This window comes from Mercenaria mercenaria, chromosome 2 (genome assembly GCF_021730395.1).
Source record: "Mercenaria mercenaria strain notata chromosome 2, MADL_Memer_1, whole genome shotgun sequence".
Classification (NCBI taxonomy): Eukaryota; Metazoa; Mollusca; class Bivalvia; order Venerida; family Veneridae; genus Mercenaria; species Mercenaria mercenaria.
In genome coordinates, this window is record NC_069362.1 from 104957727 (window position 1) to 104981588 (window position 23862).

Sequence of the window (23862 nt, forward strand, 5' to 3'; positions counted from 1 at the left end):
TTTTTCTTACAGGCCTTATACCTTCCAGTTCTTCTTGACCTTAGTCTTTCAGTCTTTCAATATTTCTGATTTCAAAAATATTTAAACTAGAAGATCAATATATTAGCATGGAAATATGGGGCCAATTAATTAATGAGTGTAGCAATTGCAGTTTAACCTACCACAGAGAATAATTCAAATCAGTTAGGCTTGTATGTGTTTTCCCTGTTTGATAGAATCCTTTCTTAATAAATGTGAGAAAACAAAACTTGAAATTTTTGAACTCTGCATTATTACGGTTATTTTCAAAATATTGTAAAAGAGCATTATTTTCACTTAGTAAATTTATATTCTAGTCCGAAAACCGAAGTATATTCTTTGCACAGTACTTGACTAAATTTATTTTAAAGTGTGCATCTCTGTAACAATCTAGTCAAAGTTTGATAAGAAGAGAGTTTGTATCTCCACAGTTACTGCCCTTATCTGTCAAATAGAAAATGTTAATAGTGTCTGCTCAGAATTTACTTTTCTTTAACTTGACTATACTTAAACAAAATGTGTATTTTTATATAATCTAGGTCAAGTTTCATAATAATATATCACCAGAGTCATTGCCCTTGAATAAGTCAAAATTTCAAAACTGAAGGTGTATGCTCAGTGACAGTGTTTTTTCTGTGATTTAATAGAATTAATTCTACAGAATAGTCGTCAATAAACACCCAGTAAAGACAAAAATCTTTAGAGTAATAACCTTTGAATTAGTGAAAACTTGATAATAAGTAGAGTTTTGGTTCTTTGATCTCAATCATACACATTATTTCTGGGTCATGTTTGATATTTTGCTAGTCAAGACCATTTCTGCAGAGTAATGGCCCCTGAATTAGTCAAAATTGCAAAATTAAATCTCTTGTTAGAAGAGTATTACACAAACAGAAATTAATTTGATGGTTATTTATTGTGACTTCGGTACTGTTGGTATTTCTGGCACTGTTTGACAAGGAAGTGAAGGGTTGGTTGCTGTTTCTTAATATTTGTACTAAATTCACTGGCTCTGTTTGAATCAAATTCTGACAGTCAGTCCTTTTGAAAATGAATGAATTTTAAATGGTATATTTTGTTAAAACAAACATTTATAATACTGACTAGGTTGCTTGGTTACAAGGTAAAAAAAAAAGCGAAATATAAAGTAGGATTGCTAAGATAGAGAATTGCTGTATCAAGACTTCTGTGGGTACTAGTTCCAACCAGGTCTTTTGTAACAATATGTATTATTAAATTAGGTATTAATTTTGATGTTGCTGGCAATGTAACTGAAATGTGATACTTTTTAAAACATTGGCATTGTCTTTTAAGTCATGTTTTCTTTAAGAATTGATTTTTTTGAAATGAATTGTGTTTTTAAATAGATTGGTATCTAGGACAAGTCATTTGTAATGCTGTTTAAGGAATAATTTTGTACAATATAGTGACAAGGTCAGAAAGTTGATATATTTTTTAACCTTCAACTGGCATGAGTTGAATGAGTGCAGATCCTAACTTTCCTGAACACCCAATCCTAATGGCAACTTTTTTTTGAAACAGAACAAAATTGTAATTATGTAATAGAAGGTAATTTGTTCATTCAAGCTCAATAGTGAACAAAATTGTTCCAAAAATTACAAAGGTTACAGCGCTGGAATGAGCATAAATTAACATGGTCAAATTTCATATTGTTAAACAAAATTTCATATTCTAGAATGTATATGATTACAAGAGTTTGACCAAGTTTATTTTGTAAAATCAGAGTTATGGTATTTAGTTTCCATACTTCCATGTTGTTAAGACAATAGCAGCCACATTCCTTTAACAGTTTTCATGGCATGTAAAATAGAGAGTTCTGTAGTAAACCAATGGTTATTGTGCTTGAACAATCTTATAGAATATAATGTGGAATACTAATGGCTACAGGGCAATAATTGGCAAGATTGCTTCAGTTACACATGAGTTACAGCCCTTGAATATGTCTTAGTAGTGTTGCTTACCAATACAGAAGCAAAATTTTCTTGGTAAAATATTCAAGGTTGTTATAAATAGGAACTTGGTCATTTTGGATTTCAAGTAGGTTACTAGGTCAGTTTATAGAGAAACTTACCAATACAGAAGCTAAATTTTCTATGTAATTGAAATAAAACCATTCTGAATGTTTGCCTATGGAACTAAATTAAATTCAAGTTTAACTGGGTCATCTGATGTAAAAGGTCACCTGGTAATATCTAGTTGGAAACTGCATCATTTGAGGTCAAAAACTAGATCAAAGAAAAATCCTTAGTTACACTCTAGTTATATACATGTAAGAGATGTGAAACTTGGTTCAGTATCTAGCACTATTGTGACCCTTTTGATTTTTGTAAAGTTTTAAGTAATTTTTGTGTAAGTTTCAGTTTAAATCAGGTTTACACTTGATATTGCATAAAGTTATGGTTAGGTTAAGGGCTTTTTTCTTACTTTAAGAGGGTAGGAGTGAGCATTATTTTGTTTTGTTTTTCTGCCAATCTTTCAGACAACTAAGGATGAGATGCTGCTTCAAAAGATTGGCAGAATTGCTTTTTGTTACAGCTTCCAAGGCCTGACAGATCCCTTAACTATTGATCGAGACATGCTGCCGTAACCATCGAGGATAATCTGGTGTCTATATATCCGCAAGGTGGAGACGTGTGGGAGTGACTGGTTCTATAATTCTGTGCCAGCAGTGTTTAGATGAAGGTTGTTCCTTTTTGTTTTGAGAGATGGGAATCAGGGATTGTGAGGATTTTCATTTCTTTCAGGTACACAGTCTGCCAATGACAACTGACTGTATGTCCCGTCCATACGTACAGTCGGCAGGATTTTCTTTCAGCATCAAGACCTGCCTAGGGCAGTCTCTATGAGGTGGGCAGGATTTCTTCTTTTCCAGGTCCAAGGCCTGCCTAAGACAACTGAACATATAGATGTGGCAAAACTTTTCTTTCAGATTTCCAGGCCTTGCAGATTCCTTAACTGTTGATCAAGACTGCTATCGTGACTATCGAGGACCCGGTGCCTATATGTCCGCAAGATAGGAGCGTTTGGGGGCAACTTTTCTACAATTCTTTGCCGGCAGGTTGCTAGACGATAGTTGCTCCTTTGTTGAGTGAGATGGAAATCAGGAATTGCAAGGATTTCTTATTTATTTCAGGTCAATGCCCTGCCTATGTCTTCTAATGCATGTTTTACTTGGACGGAACATACATTGGGCAGGTTTTGTATTTCTTTCAGGTTCAAGGCCTGCCAGGAACGGGCAGGATTTTTTCTCTTTCAGATGAATGTTTGCCTTTCTTTAACCAGGACAGGCCAGTCTGTCGGAAGTTTTTTTCATGTAGCTCACTTCTGCAGTATTGAATTCTTGCCTTATTAAAGCAAACTTTCTTAACATAACATAATTTGGCAGGTTTTTTCCTGTTTTGGCTTATTTTTAATTACAGGCTTGAGAGCAGTCTTTTACTATTTCCATGCTTGGAAATGTTAAATGATGACAGTCCTTTTGTAGAAAGCCAGACACTTTGTACCCATGGAAATGTGAAATGATGCCAGGTGTTGTGTATGTCACCTGCCTGCAATCTACAAGACCTTGACTGCATGGATCTTCAGTATTTCCATTTAGTATGTATTATCTACTTTAACTTTTTACCCTGCTAAATTTCTTAAATGGACTGGTCCATCATTCGATTTGGGTAATACTATTTATTTATCAAAGTGGTGTTCACTGAAAATTTACCGACTGAATAGCAAACAGTGCAGACCATGATCAGACATGCAGGCTAATTTTGGTCTGCACTGGTTGCAAGGCTCTACCACTCGCCGCCATCAGGCTAAAGGTTAAGGTTCATATATGCATTTGTTCTTGGACTTTGCAATTAGATATAAGTCACTTGTATCTTAATGAACAATTAAAAAAAAACAACAGAATAAATCTGCCCGTTTCCAAATTTCAAAAAGGTCAAGGTCACAGAAGTCAAAGGTTAACAGGTTTCTGGTTCAAAACTCTGCCATTCATCAAGGGATTTTGAAATTACTTGGCATAAATGTAATTCCCCGTAATGAGACGATGTGTCAAGCAAAAGATTCAGATCCCTAGCTCTAAGGTCAAGGTCACACTTGGAGGTTAAAGGTTAACATGGGTTGTTTCTTGTCTGATCCATAACTCCTGAATGAAGGGATGTTAAAATTACTCGGCATAAATGTTCTCTATAACGAGATGACATGTCATGTGCAAGACCCAAGACCTCTGGCTCCAAGGTCAAGGTAACAGCCGTCAAAGGTTAATATGGTCTTTTTTTTGTCTGGTCCATAAATCTGTCATTTATCAAGGGATTTGAAAATAATTTCACACAAATGTTAACCAAAATTATTAAGAATGTGTGTTGTGCTTATGACCCCGGTCTCTCAGGTCAAGGTTACAAAATGATTCATACCTAAACTATTCAGGCATATTTTGCACAGACAAGTGTAGCATTCTTAGGCACGCTTCAGGTGCATTTGTCACCAATAGTGACAGCTCTTGTATGTGATGTTAAATAATTCCTCTTTTGTGATGTATCTTGTAGGAACTCTGATGACACGACAAAACAATTCTACAATCTTCACCATGATTATGGTCGAATTGCAATTCCAGCATAGCAAGTGCAGTATAGTGTAAAGCCAGCATGTATGTTTTTCTCACAAAGCAACAAGGTGTGTCAAGGCAGAAGCTGTGCATCTTGAGAGGTAAGGATTTTTTGAGAATATCAGGAGTTTGGCTTGAATTTTTTTGTTTACAATATAGATTCTCAAAAACAATTTTATACTTTTTATGCCCCCGAAGGGAGGCATATAGTTTTTGAACCGTCTGTCTGTCTGTCGGTCTGTCAGTCTGTCGGTCCGTCCGCAATTTTCGTGTCCGGTCCATATCTTTGTCATCGATGGATGGATTTTCAAATAACTTGGCATGAATGTGTACCACAGTAAGACGACGTGCAGTGTGCAAGACCCAGGTCCGTAGCTCAAAGGTCAAGGTCACACTTAGACATTAAAGGATAGTGCATTGATGGGCGTGTCCGGTCCATATCTTTGTCATCGATGGATGGATTTTCAAATTACTTGGCATGAATGTGTACCACAGTAAGACGACGTGCAGTGCGCAAGACCCAGGTCCGTAGCTCAAAGGTAAGGTCATACTTAGACGTTAAAGGATAGTGCATTGATGGGCGTGTCCGGTCCATATCTTTGTCATCGATGGATGGATTTTCAAATAACTTGGCATAAATGTGTACCACAGTAAGACAACGTGTCATGCGCATGACCCAGGTTCGTGGCTCAAAGGTCAAGGTCACACTTAGATGTTAAAGGATAGTGCATTGATGGGCGTGTCCGGTCCAAATCTTTGTCATCGATGGATGGATTTTCAAATAACTTGGCATGAATGTGTACCACAGTAAGACGACGTGTCACACGCAAGACCCAGGTCCGTAGCTCAAAGGTCAAGGTCACACTTAGACGTTAAAGATCATTTTTCATGATAGTGCATTGATGGGCATGTCCGGTCCATATCTTTGTCATTCATGCATGGATTTTAAAATAACTATGCATGAATGTGTGACACAGTAAGACGATGTGTCGCGCGCAAGACCCAGCTCCGTAGGTCAAAGGTCCTAAACTCTTAACATTGGCCATAACTATTCATTCAAAGTGCCATCGGGGGCATGTGTCATCCTACAGAGACAGCTCTTGTTTCTGCTTGAGTTGCAACCACTTAAAATTTAGAAATGGTGCCTTTGTTATGGCCATTCTTTACTTATCGCTAGTTTAACACTAGGTATCCTTTGACTTTATTACATTTAATGGTGTAGAATGTGTAGCAGCCTTTAGGAACTTTGGGTCAACTGCCAGCAAAATCTTGAACAAAAGTTTATCACTCTCAGGTATCATTGTGCTGAATTATGCCGTGGGAATTTGTAAAAAATTGAACGTGAGTAGGAGAAAGCAAAAGGATAGGTTTATTTATCTCGACTATGGCAATACAGGACACTACTCGCTATAAAATGCAAGGTTTCTGTTAACAGTCAGTTTTGACCAGTATTTTTAACTGCCCTTGAATTACTGAATGTTCAGAAAATTGTGTGTGCACTTTAAATTGGTCTTACTTATTTCCGCAAAATCTTGGTCAAGATTGATGAATAAGCCAGTTTAGATAAGTTACTTCAGAGTTATGTCCCTTGAAATTGTAAACAATACAAATCCAGACAAGATCTCTAAGAGCTACTGCATTGATTAGCAGTGTCAATAAACTAAATAAATACAATGTAGAATGTCCCAAATTAATGTGCTATATGTTGTGACTTGGTCACTATTTTAAATATACAGATATGATCTGGTTGGGTCTAGAGAATATCATGGAGGATTCCATCTTGGTAACTCCAGAATAGGTCTATTATATTTTACCATGTACTGAATCCAAGCTTGCTGTGCTAAATCTACAAACTTTTAACATTGTGCTTTTCTTTCATAAATGCTTTAAAAACTTTCTGCAATCCTCTATTTCTCTGATCTTTGACAAGGAACATTCAGTTGAGAAGGTGGCATGCGTTCCTCCCTTGCACATTACACCTACCTTGCACTGCACTGCACTTTGCATGTTTGCTGCTTTCTCAGTGGAAAGGTTTTGAGTTAAAGTATTGGAGAAATAAGTATGCCTAAATTGGGAGGGAAGATTTGTCTAGTTTCTCACATCTGCATTAAGTAAGCAAGCAATGTTTTAGTATGTGGTGGTCATCAGTCCATAATCTGCAGATTTGAAGTATATATTGGTGTTATTGGGCTCTAACCAGTAGTCCCTAACTTAAACTTAAGGGAAGTGTCACACACTTAACCACTAGTGACCACTAGGTCATTGCCCACCATATTTCTTGAGGGAAGTGTCACACACTTAACCACTAGTGACCACTAGGTCATCACCCACCATTCCTTGAGGGAAGCGTCACACACTTAACCACTAGTGACCACTAGGTCATCACCCACCATTCCTTGAGGGAAGCGTCACACACTTAACCACTAGTGACCACTAGGTCATCGCCCACCATATTTCTTGAGGGAAGCGTCACACACAACCACTAGTGACCACTAGGTCATCGCCCACCATTCCTTGAGGGAAGCGTCACACACTTAACCACTAGTGACCACTAGGTCATCGCCCACCATTCCTTGAGGGAAGCGTCACACACTAAACCACTAGTGACCACTAGGTCATCGCCCACCATTCCTTGAGGGAAGCGTCACACACTTAACCACTAGTGACCACTAGGTCATCGCCAACCATTCCTTGAGGAAAGCGTCACACACTTAACCACTAGTGACCACTAGGTCATCACCCACCATTCCTTAAGGGAAGTGTCACACATTTAACCACTAGTGACCACTAGGTCATCGCCCACCATTCCTTGAGGGAAGCATCAAGCACTTAACCACTAGGTCATCACCCATCATTTATTTCATTAAGGTAATCTTACTTTCATTAATACAATGCAGAATAGACATGGAAAGTTCTGTAAATTTCATATATTTACTGATCAAAACTGCTGTTCAGTGTTTTTAAGCTCACCTGTCACAAAGTGACAAGGTGAGCTTTTGTGATCGCGCGGCGTCCGGCGTCCGTGCGTCCGTGCGTAAACTTTTGCTTGTGACCACTCTAGAGGTCACAATTTTCATGGGATCTTTATGAAAGTTGGTCAGAATGTTTACCTTGATGATATCTAGGTCAAGTTCGAAACTGGGTCACGTGCCTTCAAAAACTAGGTCAGTAGGTCTAAAAATAGAAAAACCTTGTGATCTCTCTAGAGGCCATATATTTCACAAGATCTTCATGAAAATTGGTCAGAATGTTCACCTTGATGATATCTAGGTCAAGTTCGAAACTGGGTCACGTGCTTTCAAAAACTAGGTCAGTAGGTCTAAAAATAGAAAAACCTTGTGACCTCTCTAGAGGCCGTACTTTTCAATGGATCTTCATAAAATTGGTCAGAATGTTCACCTTGATGATATCTAGGTCAAGTTCGATACTGGGTCATGTGCCTTCAAAAACTAGGTCAGTAGGTCAAATAATAGAAAAACCTTGTGACCTCTCTAGAGGCCATATTTTTCATGGGATCTGTATGAAAGTTGGTCTGAATGTTCATCTTGATGATATCTAGGTCAAGTTTGAAACTGGGTCAACTGCGGTCTAAAACTAGGTCAGTAGGTCTAAAAATAGAAAAACCTTGTGACCTCTCTAGAGGCCATACTTTTCAACGAATGTTCATGAAAATTGGTCAGAATGTTCACCTTGATGATATCTAGGTCAAGTTCGAAACTGGGTCAGGTGCCGTCAAAAACTAGGTCAGTAGGTCAAATAATAGAAAAACATCGTGACCTCTCTAGAGGCCATATTTTTCATGGGATCTGTATGAAAGTTGGTTTGAATGTTCATCTTGATGATATCTAGGTCAAGTGCGAAACTGGGTCAACTGCGGTCAAAAACTAGGTCAGTAGGTCTAAAAATAGAAAAACCTTGTGACATCTCTAGAGGCCGTACTTTTAAATGGATCTTCATGAAAATTGGTCAGAATGTTCACCTTGATGATATCTAGGTCAGGTTTGAAACTGGGTCACGTATAATCATAAACTAGGTCAGTAGATCAAATAATAGAAAAACCTTGTGACCTCTCTAGAGGCCATATTTTTCATGGGATCTGTATGAAAGTTGGTCAGAATGTTCATCTTGATAATATCTAGGTCAAGTTCGAAACTGGGTCAACTGCAGTCAAAAACAAGGTCAGTAGGTCTAAAAATAGAAAAACCTTGTGACTTCTCTAGAGGCCATATTTTTCAATGAATCTTCATGAAAATTGGTCAGAATGTTCATCTTGATGATATCTAGGTCAAGTTTGAAACTGGGTCACGTGTAATCATAAACTAGGTCAGTAGGTCAAATAATAAAAAAACCTTGTGACCTCTCTAGAGGCCATATTTTTCATGGGATCTGTATGAAAGTTGGTCTTAATATTCATCTTGATAATATCTAGGTCAAGTTCGAAACTGGGTCAACTGCATTCAAAAACTAGGTCAGTAGGTCTAAAAATAGAAAAACCTTTTGACCACTTTAGAGGCCATATTTTTCAATGGATCTTCATGAAAATTTGTCTGAATGTTCACCTTGATGATATCTAGATAACATTCGAAACTGGGTCACGTGTGATCAAAACGAGGCCAGTAGGTATAAAAATAGAAAAACCTTGTGACCTCTCTAGAGGCCATACTCTTCATGAGATCTTCATGAAAGTTGGTGAGAATGTTCACCTTGATGATATCTAGGTGAAGTTCGAAACTGAGTCATGTGCCTTCAAAAACTAGGTCAGTAGGTCAAATAATAGAAAAACATTGTGACCTCTCTAGAGGCCATATTTTTCATGGGATCTGTATGAAAGTTGGTTTGAATGTTCATCTTGATGATATCTAGGTCAAGTTCGAAACTGGGTCAACTGCGGTCAAAAACTAGGTCAGTAGGTCTAAAAATAGAAAAACCTTGTGAAATCTCTAGAGGCCGTACTTTAAATGGATCTTCATGAAAATTGGTCAGAATGTTCACCTTGATGATATCTAGGTCAGGTTTGAAACTGGGTCACGTGTAATCATAAACTAGGTCAGTAGATCAAATAATAGAAAAACCTTGTGACCTCTCTAGAGGCCATACTTTTCATGGGATCTGTATGAAAGTTGGTCAGAATGTTCATCTTGATAATATCTAGGTCAAGTTCGAAACTGGGTCAACTGCAGTCAAAAACAAGGTCAGTAGGTCTAAAAATAGAAAAACCTTGTGACTTCTCTAGAGGCCATATTTTTCAATGAATCTTCATGAAAATTGGTCAGAATGTTCATCTTGATGATATCTAGGTAAAGTTTGAAACTGGGTCACGTGTAGTCATAAACTAGGTCAGTAGGTCAAATAATAAAAAAACCTTGTGACCTCTCTAGAGGCCATATTTTTCATGGGATCTGTATGAAAGTTGGTCTTAATATTCATCTTGATAATATCTAGGTCAAGTTCGAAACTGGGTCAACTGCATTCAAAAACTAGGTCAGTAGGTCTAAAAATAGAAAAACCTTTTGACCACTTTAGAGGCCATATTTTTCAGTGGATCTTCATGAGAATTTGTCTGAATGTTCACCTTGATGATATCTAGATAACTTTCGAAACTGGGTCACGTGTGGTCAAAACTAGGTCAGTAGGTATAAAAATAGAAAAACCTTGTGACCTCTCTAGAGGCCATACTCTTCATGAGATCTTCATGAAAATTGGTGAGAATGTTCACCTTGATAATATCTAGGTCAAGTTCAAAACTGGGTCATGTGCCTTCAAAAACTAGGTCATTAGGTCAAATAAAAGAAAAATCTTGTGACCTCTCTAGAAGCCATATTTTTCAATGGATCTTCATGAAAATTGGGTCATGTGGAGAAGGTGAGTGATTCAGGACCATCATGGTCCTCTTGTTTGTATAGTATATTCTAGCTCTAGGTTATTCAGATAATGACAGATTAAGGCAGAGATATAAATAAACTGACTCCTCCTTCATTGCAAAATACCCAACATATATTAAACTAAAACTGACAATTTCTGGGCATTGTGTTAAAAATCAGAATACTGGAATTACATTATTGTCCAAAATAGAAAAATTTAGCTTTTTTCATAATATTTTTGGCCAGAATTGATGGCTCCATTTTTTATATTGAATCAGTCTGATCCAAATATACTGGCTGCATGCTCTTTTTCAAATTCTTGAAAACAGATTAAGGGAGACTTTCTGGCTGTGCTGTATTGTTATATGTTTATATGACAAAGAGATGTAGGAATATTTCCAGTTAAGTGATAGAATAGAAATAATGCTTGCTTACTCTTTACTTGTCATTAGGTACTGGCTACATTTTATAAGTATTTACTTAAATATTACTGCAGAAATGTTTGGCTACTGGACTGCTATTTATTACAGCAGAAATGTTTGGCTACTGGACTGCTATTTATTACTGCAGAAATGTTTGGCTACTGAACTGCTATAATAGTATAATACAGGTTGAGTTTCATGTTCATATATTTAATAATGTTATTTCACGAAGTTAAGTTATTTTCACCAAAAAAAAAACCCAGTTGGGTTCAAAACTGGATGTAATTATACAATCAGTTTACATTGGTTCATTAACCTCATTAAAAGGAAAAAAAATATTTTAAGAAAGGTTTCAGGCACTGCAATGCTTTTACCAACTAAAATAACATTTTGAAGTATCAGTCACTGTAAAATAGAAGGAAGGTGCCAGCAACTGCTTTTGTAATAGGAAAGGTCAAAGTTGTAAGTCACTGTAACAATGTTGACTATAGTTGTTATATCATATCTCTACATTATTAAGTTAGAGCAAAATATTACATCTGGTTAGGTTCAATAAAGCATATAATGTTTATGAAGTGCAGACATTGATTCTGTTCTAAATTAAATGCAATAATCATACTAGTGTTTTAGGAAAGGTGTCTGCCAATATGCTTTATGCCCCACAATTAAGTACAGTTTAAGATACTACCTTATCATTTACTTTGTCAATTTTTATAGATAGCCAGGCCAGTTTATACCATCAAGCGGAGGCCAGGTTAAGATCTGAAAAGCTGTAACTTAATGCATTTAGAAATAATCTGATAGGGATATGGTAGGATTAGGCAAAAACATACTGGCTACAGGTTTCTAGAAATTACCATATCACCACATTTTGATGTTTCTGTTTTTGGACTAAATTTCAGTGGATAGGGATGATAAGGTAGAATAAGGTGTTTTTCTGCCACTGTTAGTGTGATAGAGTACTGTACGATAGTGTTTTAAGTCAGCCCTAAAAAATAACAAGGTAATAGTACTACCATATCAATAAAAGTTGTAGCCAGGCCATTTACCTGGTTTAGTGAAAATCCACACATCAAAATCTGAGGGTTGCTGGTCATAATGTTTTTTTTTTTGCATTTGTAGGACATTGATTTTTTTTTTGCCATAATTTTTTTTATTCCCATATGATTTCAGTGTTCTACTTGAACGTTTCTTTAAGTCATAGCTCACTGACCATAGTGTGTTTTTTGGAATTATTTAATGCCTTTGAAGGTGTATTAAGCATAAATTCAAAGTTAAGTTAGGGTTACTATTAAGACTTAGTTTATATTTCTGATCAACAGTATTAATAGTAATGGGAATCATCTCACTGGCCACTTTCAAAGTTCAGAATTTGCTGGGTAAATTTTTGAACACTTTCTGTTCAAAATTAAGGTAATCATTCATCACAGAACCTCATGGAGAACACTGAATATCATTGCTAGGTTTATAGTACTGGTGTTAAAAGCCAAATAAAAAATGGCTACTGGTTAAAATTGAAACTAAACTATGTCTTACCTATTTCATAATTTCTTAATGATTAAATCCTGTTTGGGATATGGTAGTATAAGGCAAAGGTTCAGTTCTGGCTACTGGGTTTATATGAAAACTACCATATCACCACATCTTAAGGGCAATGTTTGGCCATCATATATTTTTGGACTAAATTTCAGTAATAGGGATGATATGGTAGAATGTAGGAAGATCATCAACCATTCACTTTTGTATAAAGCTGTGTTTTTTCTTAACATTATACCTATATACTCAAATGGCTTTACCTACACATTTAAATAAAAGGTTGGGGACTTGTTCTAAAATTTGATGAAGGGTGCTTGACCTTAAATCTGCTACTGTCCATAGATTATCTCAATAGTATTAACTTGTACAGAAGTTAGGCATTGGGTTGCTGCATGGCTAGATTTATTTCTGAAATATTTGAAGGTTTTATTTACAATTATTAAGTTGATTAATTTTTCAAAGAGTTCTGCCATCAAGGAAATCTTGATGTTTTCTTTTGAGTTTGGTATTACTAACTGATTCATTGATTTATATTCTTGAAAGAACCAGCAGATGGAAGGTCTATTTTACAAAGAATAAATGTTAAAGACTCTCCTCTACTCACTTGCTTTATCTATCCTTATGGCCAGATGCCCAAAGCCAACTTCCAACTGTGCTGCCAGGGTGGATATTCAACCAAGCTAGCTGTCTTATACTTCTCCCAGGAATAGCTGTCCCAATCTCCTAAGAGTGGAAACTCAAACCTGTTAGCTGTGTCAAAAATGCTGATGTGTAGAATTCCACTAAGCCAGCTCTCTCTCAGCTGCCGAGGAGGATATTCCACAAGCCAGCAGACTTCCATTTACCTTTCCTATACGGTCCTATAATGTCCTGTACTTAATATGTCCAAATTCTAAGCCAGCTGTCCCAATCAGCTATCCAGGGGAGGAATTTAACCAAACCAGCTATCCCAATCAGCTGTTGTTGGGGAATTCCACCAAGCTACCTAATGCCCTATACTTATGTCCAAGTAAGCTGTAAAGGAGGAATTCCACCAAGCCACCAGTCCTGTATAACTGTTGGGAAGGAATTCCACCAAGACACCTGTCTTGTACAGCTATGGGGAAGAGTTCCACAAAGCCAATTGTCCCATACAGCTATTGGAGAAGGATTCCAGCAAACCATCTGTCGCATACAGCTTCTGAGGAGGAATTCCACCAAGCCAGCTTTCCATTACTGTTGCCATGAGGATAGGTAAACAGTGGTAGATGGGAGAAAAATATTTTCCTTATTAATACTTAATCAGTCAGCAAGAAGTTTATGCAGTTCTAAGCTTGAACAGTTTAAAGAAATTAAAACAATTACATGTTACTTTTCTTTCGATTTTGAGTCAGTTAGTAGATACACTGAACTACTGTCTAGTTGGACAAACACAAAAATAGAGTAATAGCATTTTTAGCAGCAGGTTGCTTTACAGTACATATTTAGTTCTGCATATTGATTGGCATATTAACTTAATTTAGTAATGTGTGTTTTGGAAAAACAGTCTTGTAGATACTAAATGAACATTTTATTGTTACAGAATCTTTAGTTGAAGCTAGTCCAGCAACCTGTACAAAAGCACCAAATTGGTTATACAATGTCTCCAATTATAATGTATACAACAGAATGCACTTAAGCTTTTGTTCAGTTCAAAATTCAGGTTAAAGTACAAATATGTTTGGTTGAGGTCTTCCTACATTTTTTTTTTTCAAGTATGTGTGTTTGAGCTGTGTGATTGTGTTGTTTGTCATTCTGACTGTTGACGAGACTGTTCTGTGAGGTTCTCTTATCTCCTTGACTCTACTGTTTTATAGCCACTGTGACACTTGACAGTCTGAAGACACTACAGTACCATATCATTATATTAGCTCAACTGTAACAGTAGCCAGTTCAGACAAAATCATCAGCTGACAAGCTTAATTGAATGCTTATTACTTCTGGTTATGAAATCTGCATTTTAAATGACATTTTCCAGTGGTACGGGAATATTTCCGCCAGACCATGAATACATAGTAAATTGTTGAATGATGGCTTTGCTTGCATGTATTTTTGGACAAAATTTCAAGAAATAAGAGATACGGTACAGTAATAGAAAAGGTCAGCTTTTGAATTTTTGTTAAAAAGGCAATTAAAAAAGAAAATCTACAGGAAATTTCAGGAAGTGAATGTTAAATGAAACTAGTTACTTAAATAAATAATGTTGTAAATGTAGTGTTTTTGTGCATTGAATGAATGTTAAATGAATTATCTCGTATAATGCAGTGAAAGAAAGTACATTGAATGAATGATGAATGAATTATTTTGTAAAATTGTGTGAGTGAATAAGAATTTTTTTAAGTAAATTGCTTTTTGAAAAAAAAAGACCGGACTGTAAAACTGAAGATTTTGTTAAACAGTGGCAGGGTTAGGTGAGTTACATCTAACTCTAATTGATATAATTTGAAGCAGTGGCAAGGTACTGTAGTGATTTTTATACGCCCGTTTGAAAAACGGGACGTATTATGGGAACGCCCCTGGCGGGCGGGCGGGCGGGCGGCGTCCACAGACCTTGTCCGGAGCATATCTTCTACATGCATGAAGGGATTTTGATGAAACTTGGCACTGTTGTTCACCATCATGAGACGGAGTGTCATGCGCAAGAACCAGGTTCCTAGGTCTAAGGTCAAGGTCACACTTAGAGGTCAAAGGTCAAATTCAAGAATGACTTTGTCCGGAGCATATCTTCTTCATCCATAGAGGGATTTTGATGAAAGTTGGCACAATTGTTCATCATCATGAGAAGGAGTGTCATGCGCAAGAACCAGGTCCCTAGGTCTAAGGTCAAGGTCACACTTGGAGGTCAAAGGATACAAGAATGAAAACTTTGTCCGGAGCATTTCTTCTTCATGCATAGAGGGATTTTGACATAACTTGGCACAAATGTTCACCACCATGAGGCGGAGTGTCATGCGCAAGAACCAGGTCTCTAGGTCTAAGGTCAAGGTCACACTTAGAGGTCAAAGGATACAAGAATGAAAACCTTGTCCGGAGCATTTCTTCTTCATGCTTAGAGGGATTTTGATATAACTTGGCACAAATGTATACCACCACGAGACGTAGTGTCATGCGCAAGAACCAGGTCCCTAGGTCTAAGGTCAAGGTCACACTTAGAGGCCAAAGGTCAGATACAAGAATGACTTTGTCCGAAGCATTTCTTCTTCATGCATGGAGGGATTTTGATGTTACTTGACACAATTATACACCATCATGAGACGAAGTGTCATGCGCAGTTCCCTTCTTTAAAATTACTTCCCTTTGTTGTTACTATAAATAGCTTATATTGTAAATTTTTTATAATTGACTGTAGGGAAAAACCAAGACCACTTTTCTGTGGTACAACATAGATGTTACTTTCCAATTTTAGGTGTATTTTAAGGTATCTCTACCTGGTAAGGAGTTTTTTTGTGGACTTAGAAAACAAAACACTTAGTTATTACTAAACAACCACAAAATTAAAATTCCATTTGCAAATACAGGTGCTAGAGTAAAGAAATTTGCTGTGACGGGCGTATATTGTGACATTCTTGCACTCTTGTTTTGTTATACTTTAAGTTTATTTAATTTTTAACATACAGTGGCAAGGTTAAATGTGATTTAATTTTTGTATCACACCATAGCAATGTCTTTTTTCATTGAATTTAATTTCTAATAGATAGTTTGAATAATACAGTGGTAAATTCACAAAACTGGAGGAAGTCTGCAATTTTTTCATTAAATAGAATAACGTTACGCACTTAAGTCAAATAGGATTTTGTTTAATTCAGGTAAACCAGTGGCAAAAATCTAATATTTGATTGTACAGTAGCCTTATTATTTCTGCATATGTAAAGTGAAAATTTCAGTTCCATAATCTGCCTTGTTGAATTTAAATCCATTTTAATTATTACTGGTATTGAGATACAAGTTAAAGCTTAGAAAAGTATATTTTGAAATAAATTACATGTGGCCAGTATAAGTTTAGGTTTCATTTTTGTTGAGCCCGCTGTCTTAGTCAAAATTGTAACATTTGATAACATTTGTTCAATAACTAAAAGAATTTTCTTTGAAGTAAGCCAGTATTGCACTAAATTTTATTTACAGTTTGGTAACATTATCAAATAGCCAGTTCCTAACAGTATCTTTCTCCAGAACATTTGCCAGTGCTCTGAAAATTGACAGTATCTCTTGATAACTTAATATCAACTAGATTTTAAATTTTAGCCATGTTTTTTACATTTTTTTTTGGCAGCTTTTTCTTTTCTTTTTATTTTAAATTACAGGCATGAGAATGTTTCTATTCCAATATGGCTGTGAGCATGAAATCACCTGACCATGTGCAGAAAACATCTTCTGTGAACCAATCAACTTTTTAACATAGTGACATGTTTTCCTCCCAATTTAGTAAGTATTGTGCTACAGTTATTCATTTAAACAGGGTTGGCTAAATCAGCTGTTAGACAAACAGATACTATGGCTTTCACCACATTTTACTATATAACTTGCACATACAAGTAGGAAATAGCTCTTTGTAAAACAGCTTACACAGCAGGCTAAATTCAGTAAATGGAAATAAACAGAATTTGTTTACTTGGGTCTCATATCTTAAAAAAAATATATATATAATTCAGTGTAGCTGATTCAATGCTGTATTACACTTTGGACTGCCTCTGTAGTAGACTTTGGATATGGTATAGGGTATAAAGTTTGTATTTAGCTTCAAGTTAAGCAGTATATCACAAAACCACTGAAATCTTTAGTAAACGAACGACATCTTTACAAACAACCTTCCTGTCATAGATTTTTAGCTCACCTGTCACATAGTGACAAGATGAGCTTTTGTGATCACCCGTCGTCCGTCCGTGCGTGCGTCCGTGCGTCAACAATTCCTTTTCTGCACGATAGTGGTTTCATTTATGATTTTATTTTAACCAAACTTGCACACAACTTGTATCACCAACATAAGGTCACGGTTCCTTTCTTGAACTGGCCAGATCCCATTATGGGTTCCAGAGTTATGGCCCCTGAAAGGGCCAGAATTAGCTATTTTGACCTTGTCTGCACAATAGCAGCTTTATTTATGATTTGATTTGTACCAAACTGGCACACAACTTGTATCACCACGAGATCTTGGTTCCTTTCTTGAACTGGCCGGATTCCTTTATTGGTTTCAGAGTTATGGCCCCTTAAAGGGCCAGAATTAGCTATTTTGACCTTGTCTGCACAATAGCAGCTTCATTTATGATTTGAATTTAACCAAACTTGCACACAACTTGTATCACCATAAAATCTTGGTTCCTTTCTTGAACTGGCAAGATTCCATTATGGGTTCCAGAGTGATGGCCCCTGAAAGGGCCAAAATTAGCTATTTTGACCTTGTATGCACAATAGCAGCTTCATTTATGATTTGAATTTAATCAAACTTGCACAAAACATGTGTTACCAGAAGATCTTGGTTCCTTTTTTGATCCGTCCATAACTAATGAAGATACCGATCTGAAATTTCATTTATGTCAACAGATTTATTTGGCAGATCCTTCTTTTGTTCACTTACAATATTTATTTTTTTAATTACTTTCCTTTTACGTTACTATAAATAGCTTATTTTTAGTAACTTTTTTATTATTGGCCATAGGGAAAAACCGAGACCACTTTACTGTGGTACAACATGGATGGTACGTCCCAATTTTTAGGTGTGTTTTGACATGTCTATACCTTGTAAGAATTTTTTTTTCTTTTTGGTTAAATTTCTTCCCTTTGTTGTTCCCATCCTTTGGACTTTGATATTTTACTGAGAACCTTCTTGTCCTCAAGTGCAATGATAACAGGTGAGCGATATAGGGCCATCATGGCCCTCTTGTTTTACCGTTCTGTCCCGTAGAATTGGATATTTAAAATATTCTAAAAGAGCTGTCCCTCTTCAATAAAGGATGCAATTTGTTAAGAAATAAAAGCAAACAATTGTCAAAAACGATGTTTAATCTAGTTTTGTTAAGTTTAAGCACTAACACATTGTTGCAAATGCATCAAAATGAAGACCTGTAACAGCTTTGTAAAAGTAATGAGATTTTAAAGGCATTGAACTGCCCAGAAGTGTGGCCACTTCATGCAATCCCTTTCCAGAATTCAATACAGATATGAGTAAATTGACAATTGTGTTGTAGAATAATATAAATGTTTTATATGCTGTTTAACTTTCATGTAAAACAATTATTTCTTTCTATGATTTGGTGATGTTCGAAGTTTTTTCTCTGAAACATGGACCTAACTCTTCAGTCATCTAAAATCCAGCTTGTTTCCACTGTTGCCAGCATCAGTTTAATTAAAGTCTATGTTTTACTTTTATTGAAATTTTTTTCATATTATGGAAATACCATGAACAATAAATGATTTGTTTCAGGATGTTCAGTGTATGATTGGTCATCTTAACCAAGAAACATTGCAAGCTCACTGAAATCTGCAATCACTTCAGCCGACTTGGTCATGATAGTGAAAATTAAAGTTCCTGAAAAATCGGCATGTTGATGACCAGTAGCAGTCAGAATGTGAGGCAAAAATGACTTTGGCAGTAACCCAGACATTCCTTATGTATCTTCATACATGTGAGTACTGTTATTATGAGAATATTAGGCAAATCTGTACGTCCCCAAGTATCTTATTAATTACATGTATACAAAAATCATGGCTGCAATGCATTTGCATGATATAAGTTTACAAACAAGCGTTATTATAATGCCTAGCATATTGGCTAACTAGACTGAAATCATACTCAGTTCAAAACTGGGTCATGTGGGGACAGGTGAGCGATTCAGGACCATCATGGTCCTCTTGTTTATGTAAGCTGGTATCTCAGTAACCACTTGTGGGAATGGATTGAAACTTCACACATTTATTCACTGTGATAAACTGACTTACATTGCACAGGTTTCATTACTCTATTTTGATTTTTGTCAAGCCCGCTTGCGGAAGCGAAGACATAGTTGTCCAAATGGCTGTTCGGTGTATGTGCGTCCGTCCAGATTCGTTTGTCCGGACCATAACTTTGACATGCATGGAGCAATCTTGTTTATATTTGGCGTGAATGTTAACCTCAGTGAGAGGGAGTGTCATGCGCAAACCCCTGTCTCAAAGGTCAAGGTCACACTTAGAGGTCAAAGATCAAAGTCAAGAATGACTTTGTCCGGAGCATTTCTTCTTCAAGCATGGAGGGATTTTGTTGTAACTTGGCACAAATGTTCACCACCGTGAGACAGAGTGTCGTGCGCAAGAACCAGGTCCTTAGGTCTAAGGTCAAGTTCATTCTTACTCTTAGAGGTCAAAGGTCAGATACAAGAATGACATTGTCCGGAGCATTTCTTTTTCATGCATAGAGGGATTTTGATGTAACTTGGCATGGTTGTTCACCATCATGAGACAGAGTGTCATGCGCAAGAACTTGGAATTACTTTCTTTTCTTTCTATAAATAGCTTATATTGTAACTTTTTTTATTACTGGACGTAGGGAAAAATCAAGACCACTTTTCTGTAGTACAATATGCATGTTACATCCAATTTTGAGGTGTATTTTGACCTATCTCTACTGGTAAGGATTTTTGTGTGGACTTATATTTTTTTTTCCCCTTTGTCGTTACTACAAATACCTTATATTGTAACTTTTTGCAATCTTTTTTTTTATTTGGCATAAATGTTTGCCTCAATGCGACAGAGTGTCGTGTGCAACTCCCAGTCAGTTTGACAGCTGAGGGGCTTGACATGTTGACCGGGGGCATCTAGTTTACAAAATTATGCCCCTTTTTAGACTTAGAAAGTTTTTATTAAGATTTTGTATGTAAGCTGGTATCTCAGTACCCACTAATGGGAATGGATTGAAACTTCACACACTTGTTCACTGTCATGATCTGACATGCACTAAGCAGGTCCCATAACTCTACTTTGTTTTGTTTTCATAATTATGTCCCTTTTTCCACTTAGCAGTTTTTGGTTAAGTTTTTGTATGTACCGGTAAACTGGTATCTCAGTATCCACTAATGGAAAAGGATTGAAACTTCACACACTTGTTCACTGTCATGATCTGACATGCACTAAGCAGGTCCCATAACTCTACTTTGTTTTGTTTTCATACTTATGTCCCTTTTTCCACTTAGCAGTTTTTGGTTAAGTTTTTGTATGTACCGGTAAGCTGGTATCTCAGTATCCACTAATGGAAAAGGATTGAAACTTCACACACTTGTTCACTTTCATGATATAACATGCAGTACAAAGGTCCAATAACTCTACTTCACATTTTTACAAAATTATACCCCTTTTAACTTAACAGTTTTTGGTTAAATTCTTATATGTAAACTGATATCTCACTACCCACTATTGGGAATGGATTGAACTTCACACACTTGTGCACTGTCATGAGCTGATAATCAGTGTGCAGGTTCCATAACGGGTACCCTGTTTTGCATTTTTACAAAATTTTGCCACAGTGGTTCTGGGACGATTTGTGTATGAAAAGAATTGGAACCACTGCCTCACCCTTGCATGATCGTAAGAGGTGACTAATCGGGTCTTAACGCTAGGTTTTGCAGTAACTCTGTGATTCCAGCAGATGTGCAGATTTTGATTCCATACCTCATGTTTTTATTTTGATGTAAATGAGATGTGGAACCAAAATAATAAGTTGTAGTCCTGTTTGGCGCCATATAACCTATACTGTGTTGGTGCACCGTAATATCCAAATAAATAAATTCAACTTGTATCAAGGCTGTTGAATAGTCGAGCATTGCTGTCCTCCCAACAGCTCGTTTTTAGCTCACCCGAACACAAAGTGCTCATGTTGCACTATTGTGACAATTCTGTGTCCGTTGTCTGTCATGCAGCATCCGTCCGTCAAGTCGTCCGTCCGTCGTCAACATTTGTTTAAACAACATATCTTCCAAAACCAATGAATGGATTTTGATGAAACTTGGCCAAGATTTTCCTTTGGTGGTCCTCTACCAAATTTGTTCAAATGGTTCTGCTTGGTTGCACATAGGGGCACATAATTAAAATATGGCTAATTAAGTACCATTTAACCGAACAGATTCAACTTGTTTGATTTTTTTTTCACCGCATTCGCCTATTATCTTCAGACCCAAAGAATAAGATAGAGTTTCCCATGTCCCTCCATCTACGATTCATGTCGGCTCCATATCTTGCTAGCTGCTAGGATGATTTTCATAAAACTAAGAGTTGGTTGTTAACCTCATCAGGATGACATGCGGAGAACACAACCCATTTAACTATGTCCAAGATCAAGGTCATACTTAAGAGGTAAAAGGTCAAACAGCTAACTTTACTTCTGTTCCATATCTTCTAAACTGTTTGGAAGATTTTCAATTATAGCTCCAGTTACTTATCTCATGAAGACATCTTGCAGAGCACATAACTAAGATCACTAGTTCTGTGGTCAAGGTCACAAAGCTCAAAGATCTTAAATTTGTGTCCACTCAGTATTTTCTAATCACTAGAAGGAATTTAATAAAAGTAGCATCAATTGTTAACATCATCCAGATGACATGCAGAGTTCATAACCAAGGTAACTAGATCCAAGGTTAAGGTCACAACTTTACTTCCTCTGTATCTATATATAGCTGCATTTGAGGGTATGTCATTTGTGATAGCTCCAGTTTAAATTCTTGTTAGTCTAGAAATGTTGTTTCCTCAGATTAAGAACTATTTTGGGTATATTGCTTACTCCTGTGATAGCTCAAGTGTCTTTATATAGGTCTTATTTCACTGACCTATAACCGCCTGCTTAGCTCAATAGGGAAGATGCCAATCTATGAATCGCGGGGTAGTGAGTTCGATCCTCCGACGGGCCATATGTTCTCCTTGACAATAAGACATCGTGTCTGAAATCATTTGTTCATGATCTCTGATTCATATGGAGAAGTTGGCAGTTACTTGGGGAGAACAGGTTTGTACTGGTACATAATCCAGGAACACTGGTTAGGTCAACTGCTTGCCGTTACATAACTGAAATACTGTCGAAAAATGGTGATAACCCAACACTATTTCAACAACATTTCACTTTCCAGTTATAAAAGTGAAGAGCAATTTGTCTCCTCTGTTAGCTATTGTTTTGCTTATTGAGTAATGTTGTATTATTTCAGCTGTGTCTTAGTCAAGAAGTTAACTTGGACCTGTCCCACAGGGAGTCATTGATTACCAACTAGGTAGCAGGACACACTTCACAGATGGAACCACAAAAAATGTTTATCTGTAACAGACCTGATACTGAAGGCTATAACCAAAGCCTAAGCTGGAATCTGCTGAGGTGAAATAAACATAAGACTCATCGAGTGTGACTTTAGAGCAAAATTTATTCAAATGTGACGAAAGATAAACATTAAAATTCACTTAAGTAACAATTTAAGTAATGTTTAAAGGTGATAGTGAAAACTATGAATTTGACATTAAAGTTCAGATGACAGTGAAAAAGAGACAGTAATACTTACTTGTAAAATTCAGGTGTGACCATGTTAGATTAGATATTTGAACCACTGCATGTTCTATTAAAATTATGTTTAAATGTGACAGTAGACATAGTAAAATGAGGATATGTGAATTGGTATAAATGTCATATAATAAAGTGAAACTGATATTTCCAGTGTACATGTATTTATATTATTTGGTTAATACAATGACCTAAAGAAACAAACTTTGGAAAAAATGTGTAGTAGCTGTGTACATTTCCCACAAAACGCAAAATAATTCCCCTTTTGGAAGTCTACAATCTCCAAGTCCTATTCACACGATTGTATGCTGATATTTAGCCTGTACAATATTGTGCTGTCCACCATCAGAACTGTTAGGGTATACATTTTTAGCTTGACATTTCAAAGAAAATGTAGAACTGTTGCACTCACCCTGGAGTCGCCATCGCTGTTGGTTAAGTTTTTGATAGTCAAATACCTCTGTTACTGTCAGAGCTTGTTATTTTCAAAGATGTTGACTTGGAACTCTACTCGGATTTGAATTTTGACAGAGTTATACCCCTTTTACTGGCAAAGCTCTAATTTAAGAGTCAAGCACTGAGAAAAGTCGAGCATGCTGTCTTACAGACAGCTCTTGTTTTGCTTCCCAAAGGGTGAGCATATAGTTGCCTTTTGTCTATCCATCTGTCCATCGCACTTTTTGTCCAGAGTATAACTTGAAAAGTATTAATGGCATTTGATTGAAACTTAACATAATCATAGAGGCCATTGAAACAAACTGCAATGTCAAATAATCATAACTCTACCTTACCTAGTTTTTGAATTGTCTCCCTTTATTATACAAAATAAGTCTTGTCTGGAGCATTATTTGAAAAGAATAAATGGCATTTCATTGAAACATT

At 36.4% G+C, this 23862-nt stretch overlaps 1 long non-coding RNA gene across 1 annotated transcript; it reads left to right on the forward strand.

The window, feature by feature from the left end:
- Window positions 1-1895: 1895 nt before the first annotated feature.
- LOC123564790 (uncharacterized) lies at window positions 1896-23127 on the forward strand. The gene is made up of 5 exons (XR_006689036.2): window positions 1896-3636; window positions 4581-4740; window positions 16778-16898; window positions 18895-19096; window positions 22637-23127. It is a non-coding gene; the product is annotated as an uncharacterized LOC123564790 (long non-coding RNA).
- The last annotated feature ends 735 nt before the right edge of the window (window positions 23128-23862 follow it).